This window comes from Lathyrus oleraceus, chromosome 4, assembly GCF_024323335.1.
Source record: "Lathyrus oleraceus cultivar Zhongwan6 chromosome 4, CAAS_Psat_ZW6_1.0, whole genome shotgun sequence".
Lineage (NCBI taxonomy): Eukaryota > Viridiplantae > Streptophyta > Magnoliopsida > Fabales > Fabaceae > Lathyrus > Lathyrus oleraceus.
In genome coordinates this window covers 110,337,785-110,357,107 of record NC_066582.1, presented here as the reverse complement: position 1 = coordinate 110,357,107, position 19,323 = coordinate 110,337,785, and positions in this window count along the sequence as shown.

The following is a 19,323-nucleotide window of genomic DNA, read 5'->3' as shown; positions in this document are numbered from 1 at the left end:
AAAAATCTTTAAATATTTTCCTCTTTCATTTTCTGAATTAAAATTATTTTTTGGATTAACTTTGATACTTTTCATGAATTAAATGTTTTTGTGAATATTTTTAAATGTTTAATAATACTTCTAACTTTTCAAAAATCATGAAATTTTTTGTCCAAGGTTCCTTGACCTTGTTTGACCTAGGATAAATCTCTTGGCCATTTATTTGGTGTTTTGAAGAGATTTTAGGTTTTGACCAAATTAATTTGAATTTTAATGCAATTTTAATTTGATTTTAATTGATTAATTGTGTAAAAGTTGTGTTGAGCCATTTTTATGGTCTTGTGATGTTTGACTATTTGTTTGGGCCTTGGTCAAGGTTGATTTGACTTTTGTTGGATTAAAATCCTTGGGTTTAGGGGATTGATGAAATGTACATTTCATCTCCCAAAATGAATGAATGATTTTAATTTGATAAAATTCCTCCCATGACCAAATTGTGTTTCTCTCACTCCCCCTCCTTCTTCATCTTCGTCCGTATTCTTTCCCATTCCTTTCATTGACCAATGAAGTCTCAATATCATAAGGTTAATTGGTTCATCAATGACTTTGTGTCAGATAAACCAATACAAGTATGGATGGGATAGGCCCATCCCTCTTTGATCTTTTCTTTTAGTGTGTGGTATGTTTTAGGAGTTTGGTTCATTATACCGAATCTCTAACATGCATTAACACCTAAATTTTTATTGTCCGACCTCAGATAGTTGTGACTTTTACATAAGTCCAATTACGATTGCTTAACATAGAGCTAAATTTTGACCCTAAAGGCATAGCATTCTAGTAAGTGAGCTTGTAAGTCTCCCATCTTTCATGGTATTATGTGGAAACTTGGCCTTTTTTCCCTCTATGGAAGATGTCTTGGTTCAAGGATCCATGCTTGTGAATAAATGGTTGAGTGTTCTCCAAAGAATGACTTAATCAATTAAAAGGAAAAACACCACTAACATGCAATTAACTTTGACTAACTCTTGTTAATATTGCTTTACTTTCAAGTCATTTACTTTATGCAATTTAATTTCTAGTCATTTACCATTCATTGCCATTGCCATTTCATTTAATTTGTTTATGTTTATGCCATTTTCACTTTGCTCAGTTGAGTCGTATCTTGTGATTGTATATATTTGTTTGTGCATTTTGATTTTGCTTGTGGTATTAGGATCTTAAAATATTTAATAAACAACAAAAACCCTAAAAAATGTTTGGTGGACTTGTAGCGGGAAATTCATGATCATCAAGCTATTGACAAGCTATGGATCAATTAACAAGAGTCGCCACCACGCTTTTATTGTTTCCAAGGGAAAAGGGAAAAAGTACAAACAAAACCCAAATAGTAAGAAGTTTTCAAATAAAAACTAATAAAAGTCAGAGATCACAGGTAAGGGGGTTGGTTACACAGAGGGAAGGTGTTAGCACCCAAAGTGTCCTAGGTACTCCTAGGGAGCCCTTTTTGTGTGCATATGTATTTGGTATAAAGTGATGTTTACAAACAAATAGAATGGGGGGTGAGAAAAGAATTCATTAATTATATTTTTTTGTGTTTGACAAGACCTTCGGTCTTGTGCCTACGTACCAACATATGAATGAGGGATCAAAACCTCGTAGTTCGTGCTATAAATTTCAAAATGAGTGCATTGATTTTAACAAAATTTAAGTTTGAAAGCCACAAAGGCCTAAAAATGGTTTGAATGAGTTAGTTCTTTTTGGCTTTTTGAAAGTTTAAGTCAAGTATGGTTAAGTTTATTTACAAGTTTGATTTAAGAAGATAAGTTTGAAAATACAATGGCATAAGGCCAAAGTTTCTACCTTTTTTGCAAAAGTGGTCAAAGTTTGGAACAAAAAGTAGTTCACATAAACAAGGTTTTGAAAATGGAGGGAGAGATTTTGAAATTAAAGAAATGGGGAGAAGATGAAGAGACTACCCTATGCATAAAAATTTAAAAGTTTAAAGTTGAAAAGATCTGACGAATGGGAGCAATCCAATAGATAAGTATGTCAATAGAAACCCAGAATTTCCTTGGACTTTTAGAATCAAGCAACACACAAATGCACAATTATATCAATCATGAAGAGCAAAGGCATCAAATAAAGATGGCCTCATCCAAGCTTATCCACTTCATGATCTTCTTCAAGATAGCCTATGTAGCAGATGAATTCCACAAGTCACAGGTTCAACATAACAGCTTAACAATGATCAATGTTGCAGATGAATTGGAGAGATCTTGAATGATGTATCATATGAAATCAAATTTCAAGTAATCGGTTCTTCAAAAATTGGCATTGGCCAAGTCCATTAGCAAAGGAATGTTGCCTAAATTATAAGTCCAATTGGGCAAGATCAAACCAACAGTCCACTCGAAAGTCTTTTAGAGTTTTTATTATTATTATGTACATTAATGGTCAAAGACCAAACAAGCAAACAAAGTATATACAAACAAAATAATATCACACAATATGGTCCAAATGGACAAAGTGAAAGTTACATCAACATAAACAATTAGAATGATATGTATAATGGCAAATGATATAAAGTGCTAAAAGTAAATTGCATTAAAGTAAAGACTTGAAGTTAAAAGTTAATGGTTAGTAAGTTAGTAATTAGTTTTGTTTTGCTTTTAATTTCAAGACATTCTTTGGAGAACACTCAACCCACTTGCCACAAGCATGGATCCTTGAACCAAAACGTCTTCCAAAGGAACGAAAGAAGGCCAAGTTTCCACACAATACCATGGAAGAGGGGAGACTTACAATCTCACTAACTAGAATGCTTATGCCTTTGATGTCACAAATTTAGCGTTATTTTAAGCAATCGTAATTGGACTTATGTAGAAGTCACAACTATTTGAGGTCGGGCAATAAACTTTTGGTGTTAATGCATGTTAGAGACATAGTATTATGAACTATGCTCATTAAACATACCACACACAAAAAAAATGCAAAAGGTGTGGCCTAATCTCATCCATACTCATGTTAATCTTTCAATCAACTAGCATTAGGACTTTGAGATGTCATTGGCCAATTGAAAATGAATGGATGAATAAGGGGAATTAGATGAAGAGGGGAGGGGATGAATGAGATCACAAATTGGTCAAACGAGGACTTTTACCAAATTAATATTATTCATTCATTTTGGGAGATGGAATGTACATTCCATCAATCCCCTAAATCCAATAATATTAACTTGACAAAGTCAAATCAACCTTGACCAAGGCCCAACAACAAATAAGAAACTCAATTAAGTCAATACAAATGGTCAACACAATTAAAATGGTATTTATTCAATTAAAAATAATAAAATAATGCATTAAATTCAAATATGTTTTGTCCAAATCCTAAAATCTCATCAAAACACCAAATAAATGGCCATGAGATTTATCATAGGTCAAACAAGGTCAAAGGACCTTGGAGAAAAAAATTCATAATTTTTGGACACTTAAAAATATTTTTAAACAATTAAAAACAAATGAAAAATCAATTAATTCATGAAAAATATTAATAATGATCCAAAAAATAATTTTAATTCAGAATATGAAATACAAAAAAAAATTAAAATTTTTTGGTGAAAGTCCCATATTTTTTGAATCAATATTAAATTTATTATGAATTATTGAAGAAAATGGAATTAAAATGAAATTCAGGTATTGCTAAAATACGTGGACCATCAGATCTCCCTCATTAATTGAGGTGGCAGATCTGATGATCCAAAACATGCGTTCCACCAATGTCCTAGTCAACCGTGTGGCAAATGAGGTAATCAACGTCAACGCTCCAGATTATAACGTGGGACTTGGATCAAGTGGTTCAAAGGTGAGACACCTCATCGCTGGAGCCAGAGCTCCGGTGAGCTCCACTGGTCTGGTTAAGATGAACCATCACCAAAATAATAAACAGGGACATGATCTTAAAGAAAAAACATCCTTGAGCACGAATATCACCTCCAATTCATCAAATTCCAAATATATTGAGAGATATATGTGTAGCGGTGTATTCGTCGCTATATGATCTATCGATTAAATCACAAGCTAAGAGATACATGAAATTTTCGAGTCGCCACCGCACTTTTATTTATCCAAAGGACTGGCTAAAAAGCGAACAAAAGCCTAAGAAGTTTTACACGTAGAAAACTAATAAAAAGATCAGAGAGTCTGGGTAAGGGGTAAATTACGCAATGGGAAGGTGTTAGGCACCCACTACGTCCTAGGTACTCCTAGGGAGCCCTTTTCACACTTGTTATGCAAAAAATTATTATTTGTTATGACATAAAGATTGTGCAAACATGATTGGGATGATGAGAAAAGAATATACATTTTTATTGGTTATTGGGTTCGAACGGATGAACCCGTTGCCTACGTACCTTCCATCAAAGGTAAGGATCAGAACGCCGTAGTTCGGCTAAAAGATTTCCAAAAGTGGGTTAGGTTCAATTTTAAACACAAACCCTAGGTCTTACGTTATCCACGGGAGAAAACTCAACCTTATACAAACAACAACGTCCACCATGTGAGAACAGCTTCAACTTGCCAGGGAGGGGTTAACCCTATAATAGGCAAGGAAGGCTTACAATTCAATCACTAAAGACAGAAGGTGAGATTAACATCAACCACTAAGATAAATCAAACCTATAGCTCATGTATGAAAACATTAATGGACAAAGCCAAAACAAGTGAATGGGTGGAGTTATTGATTATGATTATGAAAATGGAGTCAAAGTATGATTAAGATCAATTCAAATAAGTATTATGAAATGGAGTTTTGAAAAAAGGTCAAGGACTTGAGTCCAGGTTTTTAGTTAGAAAAACATGAAGATGTTTGCACAACACTTATGTCGAGTTTGAAAGATAAAGTGTGAAAAAGTCTAGGACATAATGAATGATGAATGGATGAGGATGGAAAGTAAAACTTCTTAGAAGGTTCACTTCTTGAAATCATATAGCAGATGATTCAAGTGTGTCCTTTGGAATGGCAATGGATAATAACAAACAAACAAAGCAAGCAAGAGCGGATATCGGATGCCAATCAATGGTCTTATACCAATCTCCTAAAACAAAACGGGATATCAGAGGCCACTCTATGGACTTACACCAATCTCCACAGACAAAGAAATAAAAGCGGATACCGGATACCAATAGATGGATTTACACCAGTCTCCTAAAACAGAAATGGATATCAGATGCCACTCAATGGACTTACACTAATCTCCTCAAAAGAAAACAAAGATGAAATGTGGAAGTCAACTGCCAATCTATCTGGACTTAGGTTATCTCCACAGTATGGTCCTAGGAAATCCAATGCCACATCACTGGGACTTACAATGGATCCTCACATACAAGAAACAAAAGCAACAATATGATCACAGGAATGCAAATGCCAACTTACAGGGACTTATAATTGCAACCTCTCACACAAACAGCTGAACAAACTATGATCACAGGAAAGCAGATGCCAACTTACAGGGACTTATAACTGCAACCTCACATACAAATCAAACAGATCAAATTATGATCGCAGGATAACAGATGCCAACTTACAGGGACTTATAACTGTATCCTCACATACAACTCAAACAGATAAAACAGAAGATATGAGTGACCAATGAGGTCTTACACTCTATCCTTCCATATCACAGGAGCAAATGCCAAAGCAATGGACTTATAATTGTCCTCAATGGGCAAACAACAAATGATAACATCACACAACAGATGAGATGATCATGCACTAATGGCAATTGATGATGATGATAAATGCATAACATATAAGCAAACAAGTGCATATGAAGCAATCAATCAAGCAATGAATATCAAACAGCACACTCTATAGCCAAACAATGGGGGCTCACACAAGAGGGTTTGACTTTAAAAGTCTACTGTAATAGGTAAGGGTCGCTCTTAACCTGGCCATTGAGGGACTCAGGTGAAGCAGATGAAAAAGAGATGAGGGGTGTGCCTCATTGCTTCAATCTCATATCAGAGAGAGCATCAAAGAAAGTGTGGGAGTTCAGAAAGTAGGAACTCTCTCCACATTATTGACTCGATAGATCTTGGGTATTTATCTCATTGCTTCAACCATGTAATGGGAGCAAAGAGAGGACACACTGAATAGTGGGGGATAGATTGCTTATCCCTATCTTCCACCAATTGCCTTACTTGAAGGACTTTTCCTGCTTGGGACAAATTTAAACAAACACAGGCATTGCCTCTTAAGGAGGACTTCAGACAGTTTGCCCGGTCAAATAACAGACCGGGTCTCCAGACTACATGAAGAAGAAGTAATTATACCTCAAAGCAAATGCTAAAAAGCAAAGCAAGCAAGTTCAAAGAACTTAGGCAACTAAAGTACCTGAAAAAGTCAAACTCATTAGTAAACAAGTCAACAGTCAAAATCAAAAGAAAATGAACCAATAGTCAACCACAGAGGGACCAATTGTGCAAAGCACAAAGACTCAAGCATATGAGTCAACCTATAAAACAAGTGTTAGCACATCATATAATTCAACTCAAACGAATATTTGAATGATCCTCAAGGCATTGATGCTTAACCTGAAACAGATGAACTCAACATAAGCTTAGAAGACCACTAGGGCTAGCCTAGGGTCAAAGATGAAAGAAAAAGTCAAGGCAGCCAGAAAAAGTCAACCCAAACCAAGTTCAAACATTTGAGAAGCATTCTCAATTGGATTCATAATCATATCATGCATCATGGTCATTTCATATGCAAAAGGATGCAAAGCATGGCAAGAGAAGCATACAAAAGTCAACAGCAAAGACTTCATCCAAAAGTCAACTCAAACAATCTCAAAAATCATGAAATAAATCACACTCAATCCTAACATCTAACATGGTATACATGTAAAATTTCAAGGCATTTGGATGAAAGGAAGACAGTCAAATAAAATCATGAAGCCAAATCAAATTCAAGTAAGCATGGTGAAAGTCAACAAGCATGGGTCAACTTCAAAAAATCATATCAATTTGAAAACAGAAGAGAAATGAATGAGATTAACACCAATGCAAAGCTTGAGATGTCTAGTTGTCACATATGAAATTTCATGATCATACAATAAGATTTGAGAATTTCACAAAAGATTTGGCAAGGTATAGCACAAAAAGTCAACAAATGACCAAGTATGGAAGAAAATTCACAATCAAATGGAAAACAGCAAGATTAATTCCAAGAAAATTCATACACAAACTAGACATACAAGGGATCATTCATGCAAAATTTGAGGTCAATTGGATAAGAGGAAGCATGTGAACAAAAATTGGGAAAATGCATGATCATGGTATAGCACCAAATTCAACACATAACTTCAAAAAATCATAACTCTCAATCCACAAATGATAAATGCACAAACTTTACATGGAAATGAAGGTCAATGTGTCTAGTTTCACCACAAAAAATTTCAAAGGCATTGGATATGACATGAGTATTTCACAATTGATTTGGCACAATGTATCATTTTGGCATACATGTCAAGAAAATAATTATCATTAAAAATCCAGCCAATGGAAAAATGATTAAAATTCATAATAAAATTCTAGACACATTCATGAGTATGAGGGAAAAATTTCAAGATTTTTGGATAAAAATTGAATTGAAAATGAATTATGGAAGTTTGATGAATAATTGATGAAATATTGAACAAAATGGCATGGCAATTGGTCAACATAGTCAACTGGATGGCATTTATGTACTTCTGGGTTTTACTAATTGAAACGCACAGCATTGGCAAACAAAATGAAATGTTCTCATTGGATGGAACCAATGGAACAGTGCTCATGCAGGGGAACAAACAACCAACAGCCAACCGTGCTTCAAAATTCTGGGAACTTCATGCAGTACTAGGGTTTGTAATTCAACAGCATGGCATTCAAACATCATCCCCCAAGCTCAATATCAATTGAAATTCGAACAAACCCAACAACCAACATGGCAATGGTGAGGATCATACAACAAACAACAACAGCATTCAACATTCAAATCCATGGTTCATTAACAGCATGCCAAATTCAAACAAAATGGTGGACAAATGGCAAAAGCAATGATTCATGTAATTACCAACAGTAACAGCCATCAACACTCATGCATATTTGAACTGGATTTCTAGAAATATGCTAGGTTTTCATGACAGCAACATTCATCACTCAAACAAAATTCAAACCAAACAATCATTCACAAGCAAGGTATGGGGATGTTCATGCTGCAACCCAAACAACAGCCAACAACACAATTCAATACTGCAGCAGGATTATGCAGCCATGGCATTCAGTATGTTCAACACCAACACAACATTCGACCAACATATAAGCCACATGGTATTGGTACAGGCAGCATGGTTTGACAGTATGGCTCATGGTATCCTCAAACATCCAAACAAATACTCGACCAACATACAACATCATAGCATTCAGCATCCAAACTCATGTAACTTCATGCAATTGATCAAAAATGAAGTCCAACAAAAACTCACAAACAGCAGGGCAATTGCAGCAGGGCATAACAACATGGCAAGGACATGACAATGATCATGCAATAACTGACAGACAAACAACCCTAAACCAAATCATGAAAATTTCTGGAAACTTGTCCCGGGTTCATAACAGCAGCAATGTTTAATCAGCATGGCAGCATATGTGTTCATCAAAATCATCAATTGAAGTTCCAACTAACAAGCAACCAAACAACAGCATGGCAAAATGTGTTCAGCTCATAGAAACAAACTTCAAGCAACATCACACAATTGACCAAGCAAACAAATAACAGCAGGGTATTGACATACTTCACTGGCATCTTAACACAAACCACAGAAAATAATCCATGTAGATTTCTGAGCATGTTCAAGGTTCGAGCAATAACAGCAGGGCAGCAACAGCATGGTTACATGTATTCATCACTAATCATCATTCAAAATAAACAGCAGCATACAACATGTTTCAACACTGCAGCAGGGTATCATGAACATCAACATCATCATAACAGCAGCAGGCACACATTCATCATTAAATGTCCATCAACAAATCAAGCAAAACAACAACAGCATATAGCAGCATAGCCTTTGGCAATGTGTAGCAGCAGGCGCTCAACAGCATACCACATGGTCTCATGGATTTTCAGGACATATGTTATAAGGTTCAAAACAACAATGGTCATGGATTTTCAGGACATATGTTATAAGGTTCAAAACAACAATGGTCATGGTATCAAGTTCATCATTAATTTACAGCATGGCTGATAGCATAACAGTTACAACGTGTTCATGCAAATACAAACAATAGCCGGCAACATGTCTTACATGGATTTCCTGGGATGTTCATGGGGTTTCAAACAGCAGTATATGTGCATCATGCTCATCAATCATCATGAACAACAGACATAAACCAACATCAAAGTCAAACATGGCCATGACATTCTATCCTCATGCAACACTTGAGAGCAACTAAACAGCAACAAATATGGGATTTTTCTGGTGAAGGGTAATGTTTAAATGCAACAGTATTCACCAAGTTCATGTTTAACCATTAATCATGAACAATCAATCATAACCAGAATCAACAACAATCAAGCATGGTAATGAATATTTATCATTAAGCAACATCCAAATAACAACAAAACCAAACACAACAAGTGGAATGCTGGAAACAGTATGAGGGTTTCAAAACAACAGCATGCCCTCATCAATAATATGCAGAATCAACAAGAATCAACATGCCTAGAAATCAACCATACACCTATCAATAGCTTCATCAAACTAAGTACAAACATCATATAGCAATGGTTTTCAAGAAATCACAACCATATGAGCAAATCGATGGATAGTGCATTTGTACACAAAAATGAAACTCAAGATTTCTTGGCCAAACCACCACCAAATCAAGCATGCTTTAGTTCATTATAAACAGCTCAAAAAGATCTTTCAGAAGTACATCATGGCATGGCAAAAGAAGGGATTCGAAAGCTTACTTAGTTTTGAAGCAACTCAAGATGCAGTGAGGTATTGATGGTATCGTGTTGAAACAGATGGTCCTTGAGCTTTGTAGTGCTGGATAATGATGCTTTTCTAGCTCGAGAATACTTGGAACCCTTCAAATCTCAAGTTGCCATTTCATGTACATGAGGAAAACAGAGTGAGAAGATGGCTGTGATGGTGATGAGTAATGCTTGAATGAGCTTCCCAATACTGTCTAAGTCATGGAACAATGAAGGTTGTTCAGGAGTTTTTTGGTGGTTTGTGCAGGAATCTCGAAAATGCCAAAATGCAAGAAGGAATGAAGTCAGGAATTTCTGTGTGTAGGCTCTAAAAACTAGGGTTGGAAAATGCTCAGAATGAGCTTTATATTCTCTGTTTATCCTTGCCTAATCATGTTGTAAATTGGTTTAGTTCCAAAATGCCCCATTTGCTATTTTGCTAATTATGCATAAGTGAGTGATGGAGGGTGTATCTTGCACGTTTTTGGGCCTGCTACAGGCTGCATACAGACCATCATGCTTTGCTGTTTTTATTCTGTACTAGCATGCTGTATGTATTTTGCTTTTGTACTTCCATTTTGCACCTTTTGCCAACTTTGAATTTTAGGTTAAAATGATGGTAAAAAAGTGGTATGATGATGGTTTTGAAATTGGAACAAGTCACAAATGTGATATGGAACATTTCCCAATTGACCAAATCAAGAAAAAGTCAAAAACTCAAAAAGTCAAAGTTTGGTCAAACTTTGAATTTAAATGAGAAAGGTCCAAAAATGCCATTTTGAATGGTAAGGTTTTAGGTCATGAAATTTATATTTTTGGAAAGAGGATGAAAAATGTGGTTTGTAGGAAAAACCCCACCAAATTTGGCCTTATGGTTTGGGAGATATGGCTTGTTGAAGTTCAAAAATTGGTGAAAATGATTTGATCATATCTTGACAACCACACATGGGATTTTGATGTTCTTGGACTTTTTGAAAATGGGAGAACAAGATCTTCAACTTTCATGTTGGGCAAAAATTCATTTGAAGCTTGTATCATGATGTAAGTTTAAGATCAAGAAGTTTCCATTTTTGGCAGTTGAAATTATAGGTCCACTTTCTATTTCTGGAAAATTTCTGATTTCACTTGATTTTCTTCCATGATGAGGTTTGACATGATAGATGAGGCTTATACAAGCATGAATGAACTCCTTCAAATCAATTCTATCCATCAAATCTCTGATTAAATCAACAGTTGACCAAGTTTGACTGTCTGTTGACTTTTCTAGGGTTTTGGATGACTGGACCACTTCTGATGAATTCCAAACCCTAATTCCTTGAGAACTTGTCTTCAAATGATGTCTCAAGATGTGTGAACCTTTGATTAGTGATCATGGTGCCCAAATTCTACAAGAATGGCCACCATCCATTGCTTTGACTGATCAATGACTGACTTTGACCTAATTGCTGATGATTGCTTCAACTGCAAGCAACAAGGTTAGACTGACAATATTTTTGTACTTTTTGGTTAATAAACATATGAAAGCAAAGATATACAAATGCAAAGTATGCTTGGTGATCAAGAAACAAACCCACAAGGCAATCTACCCACTAAGAGGATACAAAAGGCATGCAATGATCCTTGAGGTTATGATATGAATGATATGGGCCATGAGGGATCTTAGGGCCCAAAATTGGGGTCTTACAGATGCCCCTATTTAAGGTCATTCTAGCCGGAGAAGTGAAGTTTAGAAATCTTCATCTCGACGCGGTAGAATGGGCTTAAATAACAGTAATGAGACAAATTTTGGTCCCTAAGAGACCTCATGATGCAGATGTATGCATGCAAAGGACACAAATTCTGTGGGGAATATGATTCACACAGAAGAAAAGACGATCCATCGGAGTAATACACTCACCAGGAACAGAGACTCTGACAAGACTCTATGGGGATAATAAAAGAAAAAGACATGCGTGAGCAAGACACGACTCTAAACTGGGGAAAAACAAAACTGACATAACGTGAATAAGACACGACTCTGATTAGGAAAACAGAAAAACAGACTGGAGAATTCACTGGGGAGTGAAGGACTCACACTGGGAAAAGATTTCCAAATGGAAAATAAATCCATTGGAGAGACACAAGCTGACTCCTGGGGAGAAGCACAAGAAAGTTCCACTGGGGAAGGCAACAAAGAAATGAGATGTTACCAGGCATACGGGTAACAAACTCAGGAAGGAACACCAAGGATACCGGTTACTGGGTATATAATAGGTGACCGACCAAAGCGTGAATTGGATTTCACTTCCAAAACACTCATCATCCTGAAGAAAGCTAGAGAAACAAACTTGTTTATAGGATGGACATTCAATTCCGTAAGGAAAATGAATCTTACTCTGAGGGGAAAACAATCAAAAGATCGACTCAAGAGTGAACGAGATATAATATCCATTACCGTCAGAACGTGGATAGAATACTCAGATGAGACATATTATTCATTACCGGCAGACCGTGAATAATATACTCGAAAGGAAAATTATCCTGAACCGGTTACTGGGTTGTTTATAGGATAAAATCCGAAGACGTGGATTGGTTTTCACTTCCAAAACACTCATCATCCGAAAGGAGGGCTTGAAAAAGCAAAACAACTTACAGGATGGACGTTCGAATCCACAAAGGGAAAACGAATCTTACTCAACTGGGGACACAAACCCAAAGAGTGCATGAGATATAATATCCATTACCGGCAGACCGTGGATAAGATACTCGCATGAGATATATTATCTATTACCGTCAGAACGTAGATAACAAACCCGCATGGTAAGAAACACCAGAGATACCGGTTACTGGGTATATAATAGGTGATCTACCGAAAACGTGAATTGGATTTCACTTCCAAAACACTCATCATCCAAAACACCAACTGGTTAAAGGATGGCTATTCGATTCTACAAAGAATACGAATCTTGCTCAGTTGGGGAAAATCAACAAAGGATTCCAACTAAAGAGCGCATGAGATATATTATTCATTACCGGCAGACCGTGAATAATACACTCGAAAGGAAAAGACACCAGAGATACCGGTTACTGGGTATATAATAGGTGACTAACCAAAAAGAGAGACAATCGATACCAAGCATACGGGTAAACGAAAGACAACTCAAAGGATAAATTGCAAGCATCCGGCAATTATCCGACAACAAGAATATTCGACTCCACAAAGGGAAATAACGAATCTTACTCGACTGGGGAAACACAAAAGGTTTCGACTGAAGAGTGCATGAGATATATTATTCATTACCGGCAGACCGTGAATAATATACTCGCATGGAAGACTATCCACAACCAGTTACTGGGTTAATAGAGGATAAATCAACCGAATAGAAAGGCATCAGGATACCAACTCAGGTATATAATGATAACCAATCAAAAGGAGCAACAGACATTACCAACAAAAGGGTAAATGAAAGGCGATCTGCTGAGGATAAATTGCGAGCATCCGGCAATTATCGACAGAAGACTAGCCGGGGATACACTGGTAAACAACCAATGATCCGGGGAACAAATCACTAGCATACGGTGAAAAGACCCACTGGGGATAAAATTGCTAGCATACGGCAATTATCCACAAAAGACTTGCTAAGGATATAAGTGCTGATCTGAGCAACTTACACAAGCAAAGGAAAATCAACATCAAATATTGAATGAAGATAACCACAAAATTAGGGTTTACATCTACCGAATACGGGGTAGAAGACCAACAACTCCGCGTGGGGATAGAACAAATCACAAATCCGCACGGGAAACCAAAATAGGGTTGATAACAAACCACAAACTGCTGGAAAGCAGGAAAATAGGATTTACAACTACCGGGTAGTAGGTAGAAAACCAAAACCTTTGGCTGGAGAATAAAAGGTGTATAACCACAAATTCTGTCAAGAAAGCCAGGAAAAGTAGGACTTATAACTACCGGTATGAGGGTAGAGGCCCAAAAACATTCCGCTGGGGAACAACCCACTGGGAAGCACAAGATATTTGACAAATAGCCAATTCGGGAACAATCCGAAAAGACAGACTGAATCAAGACACGTCCTAATGAGGATATAACTCAAATAGGAAAATCCATCCCAATATATGTGTTGGGAGGAAACAGAAGAAACCGTCATCCACGAGGATATATCTCAGTGGGGAACTGCAGAAGGAAAGGACAAACTTTTTCTGCTTATGGGGTTGACTCTATATGGAGAGATTTTAAACACCCAACATCTGCTTGGGGAGATCTGTAAAGAGATCCATATCACCATAGCAGGAGACACGACAAACAAAAGACAATATGGCAAGAAATGCGACATGAATATCTGAATGTTTAATGAATATGCATGAATATGCTTGATTTATGTTTGATGAATGCTGACAAAACAGACAATTCTAACACAAACAGGTTCAGGAAACAAACGTCCGGTATTATACTTCCAGGGGAAAAACCAGCTGGAGAGCCAATCTGCGGAGATCCACATGCTGTAAAGCAAAGATCTGCAGGTACTGCTGAAGAAGCAGAGAATCAGAGATATCAGGAAATAACCCATTCAGGGTACAGAACGTCACAACGGGCGAAACGGCCACCAAGACGAATCTGTAGGGAAACAAGAGAAATCCCAAAGTATATCTGCCGGGGATCCCAGTGTCAACTAAGAAACAAAGGGTGCGTAAGCACGAACTGCTGTAAAAGCAAATCCACATAACTCCACTAGGGAACAACCTACTGAGGGAGAATGATATCATCCAAATAGAGCCTGACTGCATAAGCAACTCTACTGGGGAAAACTGTCGGCTACTCTCTTGGGAACAGACCACTGAGGGAGGACAGATCAAATAAGCAAATTCTGCAACGAACCACTCCACTTGGGGAGAATACACATAGCAAACTGATCACAACAGGTAGATTCTGCAATATACGCCACTCTACTGGGGATCACAAACAGTCAGGAAATCAAATCCGTTCACTGGAGGCAAAGCCATCATCCAACCATATCGGGGATTGAAGGAGTATTCAACAGGCAAAACTGCCGCAACGAACATTCTACAGACTGCGCTGAGGAAAAGATGGAAGCAAATACTGGGATGTCAACCCAAATCAAAACTGCTCAGGAAAATAAATCCTGCTCTGCTGGAGAGAATAACTCGGATGGAGAGATAACAACAATTCCACAGACGACTTCGCCGGGGAAAAGGTAAAGTACCGGGTATCAACCCACTGACCTACCAAGTCTTCAAAAGAAAACAAACGTGCTGAGGAAACAGACAAATCCTACTGGCACACTGCATAGGGAAAAGAGGTAACAATTCCACTTGCAACCCTGGTGGGGGTATTAATAACAGCTCTACTCGCGACTCCGAGGGGAGTATCAATCAGTCAGTTATACTCATGACTGTGCTGAGGAGACAAATAAAGTCTGGGGCAACAACCCACTGGAGAAAGTGACGGGGCACCAAGATGACAAACCATCGACCGCCGAAACTTCTATAAGGAAACACCCATGCTGGGAAAACTGCTGCTGGAGAAAACCAAGTCTTCAACAACACTCTGCTTGCGACTGTACTGGGGAACAGCCCCAACAACAACATTGTTTGAGGAACAACCCCAACAAAGGTCTGAAGAAAGAAGATACCACCAAACCAGGAATATGAACCAATGTCTTACCTGTTGGGAATCATGCCACCCTCGGGAGAGCACTGAGATATTCTTAAGTATCCTTTCAATCTTGTGAATGTCCACTTTGTTTTAAAAAAAATTTTGAAAAATTTGATTTGTTTAAAACAATGACATTTTATCAATTTAAAACAATGCAAAACATTTGTTGAATCGAAACAAATAAGAGTGCAAATAATTGGATAAAAGGCTCAAATTGATTTGATAGAATGGTAGTCCGCAAATGGCAAGACTCCATAGATCTGTACAAATTTGAAATCAGTGATATATATTGGAAGAGGGCTACATTGAACATAATGATCCTTTCTCTACCAATTTGAGTCTCGATGTATCCAAAGCTTCAGTTGACGACGAATCGAGAGTCTTCTGACGAAATGACGACTGTGAAACAGAAAGTCTTGTCAGGATGCAGTTACTTGCCAAATCCCTAATTTTTGCCTAGATTGCCCCAGAGTGAGGTACTCAATCTAGCGGGATGCAAATATATCTTTTTTTTCAAGTCTCTAATTTTTGCCTGGATTACCCTTGCGGGTTCTCCACCGAGACGCTCATTTTTGCCTAAGCCGCCCTTTCGGGTTTTCAACTTAGCGAGCTATTCTGTTTTTTTTCATTTGTTTTTTTTTTTTTTTTTTTTTTTTTTTTCATTTGCATATACTTTTTTTTTTTAGGCAAAGTATCTCTTAACTGCATCTGAATTCACAGGACGAGTGAAATCCTCCCCATCCATTGTTGTAAGCATCAAAGCACCGCCCGAAAAGGCTCTCTTAACAACATATGGACCCTCGTAGTTTGGAGTCCACTTGCCCCTGGAATCGGGCGCGAAAGACAAAACTTTCTTGAGCACAAGGTCACCTTCTCGGAACACACGAGGCTTGACCTTCTTGTCGAATGCTTTCTTCATTCTTTGCTGATACAACTGACCATGGCACATGGCAGTCAATCGCTTCTCTTCAATCAAATTCAACTGGTCGTAACGACTCTGAATCCATTCAGCATCAGTCAACTAGGGACTTGAGGGTATACTTTTCTTTTTTCCCCTTGGAAAAATTTTAAAAAAATTTTCCTGGTTTTTGATTTTTTTCATCTTTTTCACCCTCTTTTTTTTTTTTTTTTTTTTTTTTTTTTTTAATCCCCAGTTTGACTGGTTTGCTGATTCTCATGATACAGCTGAATGAGCTTCTTTCGTGCTCAAGAAGGCGGGTAATCTCGTTAGGAATCCCCTTCAACATAATCTTCCTCTGCCTCAGATACAAGGACTTCAAGATTGGGAGATAACGTTGGATCATTATGTTCAATGGGTTTAGAAATCCCTGCATAATGATTCTGGATAATGAAAAGCTTTTGAATTTTAAACAAGCAAATCATTTATGCAGATGAAAAAGTTGTTTTTTGTTTTTCAGGGTTTTTTGTGATCACTGATTTCACGCAAAAAGCAAAAAGTGAAAACAAATGGAAAAACAAATGTTTGACAATGCATTGATTGAATGAAAACATCATTGTATTAAATGCTGCCAACAATGTCATCACTTCTCCTTTTGGCATGGGAGAAGGGTTTCAAACAAAGTGAACAATTCATGCTGATTTATGAATGACCGTAGGAACATCCACAGCGACCCAAGTGTGGCAGACACCACCAGGAATGATAAAATTGTTCAGATCTTCTGCGTCATCTTCAATGATAGCAGCAGCTTCTTCTTCAGGTTGATCATCATGGATGAATCCTCCACTTGTGAACAAACCTTGCTCCTTAAGTGCCCCAGAACAGTGGCCAATGCCAGCCCGGGATTCGATTAACCAGGAATAAATCCATCAACAGGAATAAATCCATCCACAGGAATAAATCCATCAACAGGAATAAATCCATCAACAGGAATAAATCCATCAACAGCACTGAGGCTGGCAAAATCCTCCTCGGAGTCCACAATTCTCTTGCTCAGGATGATCCATCAATCTGGCAGAGTTGGCTCTGGTATAATACCGGCAAAGTGCGTCTTCAAAATGAATGAAGGTCGCAGGGTCAGACCACAGGACGGGAAACCGGACCAAAACACCCGTTTATGCAAATGATGCATGAAGTGTTTATGCATATGCTTGTTTTTTATCAAAGGAACCCGGGGGTTTTATTTGCAAACCTTGAAATATTTAAGCATTTTGATCATACATGAGAATATCTCATCAGATATATCAGGTGAAAAAATTTTCCCGGTTTTTTCGTGTTTTGAAAATATTTGCAAATAAACTCCTTTGAGTTCCTTGAAAATTTTCTTTTTCTGATGACATGAATGCGGATGAATGCGTGAATGCATGAATGCAACAAACACACTCAAGGATCAAGCAAAGCACGCCAAACAAAGGTCGTGGGAAAGCTCATTGTATCCCTAATATCAATCATCCATTTTGGTGGATTTAGGTTTTCACCTTATCGACACCCAAGTTCCATTGATATTAACGGTACATGAACCGGTTCAGACATTCTTAATATCAACCAGCCGCTTTGATGGATTTTAGGTTTTACACCTGATCCGGGATCCATTGATATTAACAATGTTTGAACGACTCAACCACGAATCACGGGTTTGTTGAGAGTCACGAGCATGGAGCCTCGGTTAAGAACCACCCAAAGGGAGTGTACTAGGGTTTAAACCTGCCAGACATGTTCTATCAGAGGTTCCCATAATCATCGTTCCATCTTTCGAATATTATCGGAGGAACGAATACTCGTATTCCAAGAATATTCTCAAGAGAAACTCTTATGAGTGTAGTATCGCGTGACAATCGTATCAGAACTGACATCTGAACGACCTCCACACTACGGTCCTAAAAATAGGCCAAGATGGGTTTGGTAAACTAAGGTCCTTGGCTTCTACGGAACATGATTGAAAGAATAATGCCTAACCACAAATAACTTGTGTGACATTATTAGCTCAACATGACCTCCACCAAGTGAATGGGCTCGCAAGTCAACTGGCTAAGGACTACTCCACACCAGTCGACAAGACTATGCCATTCTCCTATCCTAGAGAGCACTCGAGTTCGGGTATAGAACTCATCTCACAGATCACCAAAGCACACAGCAAATGTATATCAAGCAATTCACACATTACAATCAATACAGTGATCCCAAATTGTACAAAAATATATCAGATGACAAATAATAACATATATCACAACAAGGGTGAAAAGTAGGCAATACAACCAGGGATTCGGAATTTTTATCCCCAGCAGAGTCGCCACTTTTCTGTAGCGGTGTATTCGTCGCTATATGATCTATCGATTAAATCACAAGCTAAGAGATACATGAAATTTTCGAGTCGCCACCGCACTTTTATTTATCCAAAGGACTGGCTAAAAAGCGAACAAAAGCCTAAGAAGTTTTACACGTAGAAAACTAATAAAAAGATCAGAGAGTCTGGGTAAGGGGTAAATTACGCAATGGGAAGGTGTTAGGCACCCACTACGTCCTAGGTACTCCTAGGGAGCCCTTTTCACACTTGTTATGCAAAAAATTATTATTTGTTATGACATAAAGATTGTGCAAACATGATTGGGATGATGAGAAAAGAATATACATTTTTATTGGTTATTGAGTTCGAACGGATGAACCCGTTGCCTACGTACCTTCCATCAAAGGTAAGGAT